Raw genomic sequence first — 6471 nt, 5'->3', positions numbered from 1 at the left:
GTCTTGCAAAGGCCGACTGAGCCTAGTAAGATGTGTTGATAGAAAATATCCATGCGTGGACAATAAGGTCGRCGGATTRAATRTTCCAGGCCTTTACATTAGCATCARAGAGCTGCCAGCAAGAAGATTTCATTGGAACAAATCCTGCATTAAATGCGAAAACCATAAAGTCACATTGGCAAGATGGACTTGCTTGAATTATGTTACTTTTAGTCTGTTGAGAAAGCGTATTTATCATAAGGTAAGTAGAAAAAAACTGACAAGACATTCCTTCACTGTGATTGCCCCACCATTCCCGAATTATAAGCCGTCGGATTCTTTTAAAATCCYAGGCGATTTGATTTCATATGAGTAAGCTTCAGAAACTGAATTTCCCTGCAAAAGTTGTATCAATTCTTCGAGCAAATCCACAGACCCAACAGAACTTAATTATTTCATTGAGCTCATGATATTACTACTCTCTAAACCCAAATACTTTTATAAAACATAGTGCTTTATTGGAATTCCCATCAATCAGTCTGGTTGAAATTATCTCCATCTTATTGGCATTAATCAATGGAAAGGTATATCTACTAAAAATACTTACTAAGCTCACTTCACATTTCTTTGTCCTTTATACACTATAGCTATGAGCGCCAAGGCAACTAAGTATCTTATCAAAAGTCATCCACCGACCAAAGTGCGGTCGTTCATAGTCTGCTGCGGTCAAACTTGTTTTGATATCACACAAAAGTCAAGCATTGGAACGTGTGGAMRCTGGAAACAACAACGATACCAACATAGTTAGTAATGCCGAGAGCGGGCAGAAAGATAAGCGAGAGAGCGAACGCTGAAGGCAATTCCAATGCGGAAGGCCGTTCAAGTAATCAGCATTACGTTGCGCTTGCACTCTACAATGCATTCCACATCGCGTTGCGCTGAGAACRCCGTCCTAAACGYACACAAATGGAACACAATTGTATCTCATACATAGATACAAAAGACACTTGTAGCCAATGTAGAATCTGTATGCTGATGGTGTAGTAGGATGCACAGCTGTCGGCAATTAGAAGATACCTTCCACAAGTCACACACACTCAARCGCACATTGTGGTAGMGGAGATAAAAGTCGACGCTGTCGCARTGAGCTGCGCAGTCGACGTCGCTGTTTACACAATTATTATTGCTTAGCTGTGCTTGCTGCTGCTGCTGCCATTAATGGCACGGAGATAGTGCCAGGAGACTGTTGGCAACGCGGTGCATAGTGCTCGCTCAGCCCGACAATTATAAACTGTTTCTGAGTGGCTCGCTGCTTGGTCGCCGTCACTGTCAGCAGTGCTGGCGTCGACATTACGTTTGGCGTCGCCGTAGCCGTCGCCATCGCACCCGAAGTAGTGGTAGTGGCGGTTGGGGCCTCTGTTGATATCGAGCAGATTGAATGTGCATAAAATTTATGTTCTTTTTAGTCCATTACGACGAGTCGGCGAGTGTTAACGTGCGCGTACGCAAGACAATTGTTGAGCATTCGAAAGCGTCTGTTCGCCTCAGTTGGAGTTTTGATGCCGCAAAGTGAGTTTTTGGCAAGTCAAGTCGCCAAGCGGTGGCAAGTTGTGTTTTCGAATAACTAATAAGATAATTTAGTGCTAAAAATTAGTAAAAAGTAATATTAAATAACTAAGTTCGCCTTTTTTAAGAATTGTTAGAAAAAAAAATTATTACAAAAAATTAAAATTAAATGATTATAATTTAGTGATTTCCAATATAAAAAATATTTTATTTTCCACCAGTTAGAAGTGTTGGTACTCCAATAAATTAAACAAAAATTGCAACAACTGCGCAAACTGCCAAGTTACACACTCACACAACAATAACAACAACATATTGTAACCGGCTAAGCTGGCATTCAACGAGCCCATCGGCCACTACGCCAGCCACACTAACCAACGTAACTAGAAGTCTCATACCTGCCAGTCCAGCTGCTTCGCGCCGTGAGCCCTGCCGCCGTCGCAGCAGTTAGTGCTAAAATACGTGTGTGTTGTTGCGGTTGCAACAAACAAACAAAAAAAAAAACAAATAAATGCAATAAATACAAAATAAATGGAAAATGTTGCAAAACTTCCATTAAACGAGTTTGACACATAAMCACATGCAACACGGCCTTACAAGTGTATATGTGTATGTGTGTTGTTGCTGTGTGCGTTTTTGTTTTTGTGTCCGCGCTCCGGAAAAACCTGTTGCACTCGGTGCTGCATTCACACGCTCCGTGGCCATCACAAACGGAGTGCATTCATTCTATTGCAGTGTGTGTTGCATGCAACAAAAAATGTCCCGCTGTTGTTGAATTGCATTTGGAATGAACGAAATATATTAYAGCAGCGAGCCACTAGAATAGAAGGCAGCAAATAATCGCATTGCTAACTTAAGGTAAGAAATTAAAGCGAGCGGTCATCTTTAATCGCAGCTTCTTGCTTGTAAGTGCRATTGTGTTGGTAGAAAAGACCCTTTCTTCATGTTAAGAATAGTAATTATTACTTTTCAGTGAATCACATGTAATAGAAATATAAAATATTGTAAATATTTCTTTGGTCGAAGGTTTTGCAGCTTTGACAATTTCGGGGTGAATAAAATATATTTAGACACTTAGGGAGATGATTTTGTCTTACGCTTGCAACATATTGCATATAGCTTAATTACTCTGTTTTCCTAAGCGTTGTTTGTAAAGCGTGATCCATTTCGACGTTTCCTGGTTTTTTGAAGAAAAAACACAGAAGCTTCAAATTTAATGAGGAATGTTTATCATTCAAAATAACATTCTTTGACATTCTTTTTAATTTTTATTTTTGAAGATTATCTCCTTCATATGTTGGCCGCGACATCGTCTCAGATCGTCYATACATTGAGACCTATTTTCGATAACTTGTTCGAGCATTTCGACTGGTAATTGGCGAATGACAYGCGTGATGTTTTGCTCCAAGGCCTGAACCCCAGTATTGTCCAGTTAGACTTTAGACTTTACGTATCCTCCCAGGAAAAAGTCTAACGCTGTGACATTACACGATTTAGGTGGCGAAAAACGTAAAATTATCTGCTCACCGAAGTGTTATTGCAATAAATCCATTGATTAATGCGATGTGTGAGAAGAGTTGCTATCTTGTTGAAACGAAATGTCGCTGTGATCACGAGCTTCTATGTATTTCAGGCATCAAATAATCGGTTATCATGGTGCGATAAAGGTCACCATTGCCAGTTGCTTTCTCATCGGCATCATGTTTGAAGAAATRTGGACCGATGATTCCACCGACCCACAAACCACACCAAACCGTTATTTTTTCTGGATAAAAAAGCAACTCTCTTCTTTTGTCTCAAAAGCGGCATTTTTTATTTATTTTTTTTTATACTCTCGCAACAAAGTTGCTAAAGAGAGTATTATAGTTTTGTTCACATAACGGTTGTTTGTAAGTCCTAAAACTAAAAGAGTTAGATATAATGTTATATATACCAAAGTGATCAGAGTGACGAGTAGAGTTGAAATCCGGATGTCTGTCTGTCCGTCCGTCTGTCCGTCCGTCCTTGCAAGCTGTAACTTCAGTAAAAATTTATATATCATAATGAAACTTGGTACACGTATTTCTTGTCTTCATAAGAAGGTTAAGTTCGAAGATGGGCAAAATCGGCCCACTGCCACGCCCACAAAATGGCGGAAACCAAAAACCTATAAAGTGTCATAATTAAGCCATAAATAAAGATATTAGAAGGAAATGTGGCACAAAGGATCGCATTAGGGAGGGGCATATTCGGACGTAATTTTTTTTGGAAAAGTGGGCGTGACCCCGCCCCCTACTAATTTTTTTGTACATATCTCAAAAACTACTATAGCTATGTCAACCAAACTGTACAGATTCATTTATTTTAGGCATTTCCATATACAGTTCAGAAATGGAAGAAATCGGATAATAACCACGCCCACCTCCCATACGAAGGTTATGTTGAAAATCACTAAAAGTGCGTTAACCGACTAACAAAAAACGTCAGAAACACTAAATTTTACGGAAGAAATGTCAGAAGGAAGCTGCATCTAGGCTTTCTTTAAAACTTGAAAATGGGCGTGGCGTCGCCCACTTATGAACCAAAAATCATATCTCAGGAAGTACTCAACCGATTTCAATGAAATTCGGTATATAATATTTTCTTAACACCCTGATGACATTTACCAAATATGGGTGAAATCGGTTCACAACCACGCCTGAAATCTCGATTATCACTTTATCATGCGAGAGTATAAAATGTTCGGTGACCCCCGAACTTAGCCCTTCATTATTTTTATTTTATTTTTTTTTTTTTTACATACAAATTGAGCCAGAAATGGGCCTCATGGATGCACAAAATTTGACCCGGAAACGTTGGATTGCCTTGGAACTTTTCAGTAGCCCATGRAGCGAAGCGGTGTCTCTTGGGAATGTCGAGCAACAACAGTTCTTGCACAAGCTGTATTTTGGACGCTTTCCTTTTCAGATCTCGACGTAAAATGCGTAAAGTCATCCCATACGGCAGTTCGAGTAGCGGCAGACGGCGACGAATCGGCTCTCCACGGGTTTCGTGTGCACTCTCAGTTATGCTGCTATAGCTCAGTAGACCAATTGTGTTGACTATAAGTTGAGCGAAGCGCGCCAAACATATTCTTCACAGAACCTGAATTTTCATAATATTGTTGAACGACTTCTAAAGGTGGTTCAGGCGTACGTATATCCATGATAGAATGCTAAACAATAGAGAACAATTATAACATGACAGCTTGACACCTATAACTTTCCCTTGGATAAATCAGATGTTTGCCAAATATCGAAGCAAAACTTGTTAAGAGTATTGCATTCCTTAAAACCTGGTTGAATTCGAACAAAATCTTGACTAGTTCCAATTTTCATAATAAAAAATTCGATGTTCGAAAAGTGGTCATACCAACGGACGAACAAAAAACTACATTGCACACATTAGAATAGCAATCTTTAACATCACCTTCAAAATAGGCTTCTGGGCCAATAAAAGCATGTCAATTTTCCATACACTTGTTTGTAAGCTTTTGCTAGGATGGTCTTCCATGCCTTCAGCGATTTACTGGACTCTACATGGACATGCTTCATGCTCAAAACATTAACCAAAAGTGATGTTGGGATATGCCACAACTCCGCTGCCGTCATTAACAGAAAATGTTTATTACGCTCGTGATACAATAGACTCCCCAAAATCACTTCTAGAACATTTTCAACGATTTAAACGCCATAACTCCATTGGAAGCACAAATTTTCAAGCAAACTAATTGTTAAACTTTCTTCCATGGCAAAAATCGAAAGGCAAACCAATGATATAGTAAAGAATTTCCATTTCCAAAAGAAATATTGTAAAAAAATTAAAGTTTAAATTCAGAACAGGGAAAAACTATATATTATAAATGAAAAAAAAAATTATTTCATGATCAATAAGTCTCTCACTCCCTTATAATGATAATACAAGTATATGTGCCAAACTGGGATAATATTTTGAAAATGAAAAGAATTCTTAAACCTCTCTCTACCAATTCATGCAGCCACCTGTACATATTCACTTGCACAGTTAGTCCTCCGAAAAAGCTTCCACTAATTAAATACAATTTACAACAACTACATGTATGTTGACCTACAATAGAACTTCATGCCGAACACGAAAAACATCCGCCCACAAGTCAACAAAAACAGCGAGTTTCATGTCAGCAATGCAAATAAACACAAGAGGCATGAAAAATATTGCCAGAACCAACACTGTAGTGAAAATGGCACGATTCAAAAATAAATAGAAATGCTCGGGAAAACCAAAGTTTCATTCTGCTGTATAAAGGGTGCACTAAAGATGCACCTAAAAAAATCAATAAGACTTGAAAGATGTGTGAAGAATTACTTAGAATCAGATTCAACGTCGAATGAATCACGTTTCGACCGCTTTAGAACTTAAAGCGAGCCCGAAATGTAGATTATCTAAAATAAAGTACTCCTAATAAACCAGAACACAGGCTCTTGTGTCTTAATTATGCTCTTTATTCGTTTTAATTGTTTAATTGATTAACATTTACATAATTAGGAAACTCAAGTAAGACAATTAAAGCTTTAAGATCATGCTCTAGTCTAAGCATGATAAGCCAATGATATCAATATTATCGGCATATGACAGCAGCTGTGCATTCTTATAGAAATTTTACTTCATCGATTAAACTCTGCAGCTCGAATTATTTTCTCCAGCAGTAGATTGAAGAAGTCACACGTAAGGGAGTCACCTTGTCTGCGACCTCGGAGAGGTCATTCCCGATCTTGGCGGAGCTTATTATTTTTATTAGGAATCGTTTAAAAATTCAAGCACTCAGAGAATCTCGAATAATAGAAGATATTCGCTCGGTTGACACAGTATCAGCACAAACATCTTTTGACTTTCATAMAAATTTTGTATTTATTCAAATTAGCTGCTTTT

At 38.3% G+C, this 6471-nt stretch overlaps 1 protein-coding gene across 2 annotated transcripts in view; it reads left to right on the top strand.

Annotated features, from left to right (window-relative positions):
• Positions 1-1465: 1465 nt before the first annotated feature.
• LOC108977040 overlaps positions 1466-6471 on the top strand; it is a gene marked incomplete in the record, with an annotated part of 60927 nt that continues 55921 nt past the window's right edge. Inside the window, 2 exon segments of one of the 2 annotated variants that reach the window (XM_018946538.1) lie at positions 1466-1548; positions 1767-2403. 2 annotated transcript variants of the gene reach the window in all.

Source organism: Bactrocera latifrons, unplaced genomic scaffold, assembly GCF_001853355.1.
Source record: "Bactrocera latifrons isolate USDA-ARS-PBARC rearing strain unplaced genomic scaffold, ASM185335v1 scaffold_116, whole genome shotgun sequence".
Classification (NCBI taxonomy): Eukaryota; Metazoa; Arthropoda; class Insecta; order Diptera; family Tephritidae; genus Bactrocera; species Bactrocera latifrons.
This window is presented reverse-complemented; position numbering and strand designations above follow the sequence as displayed.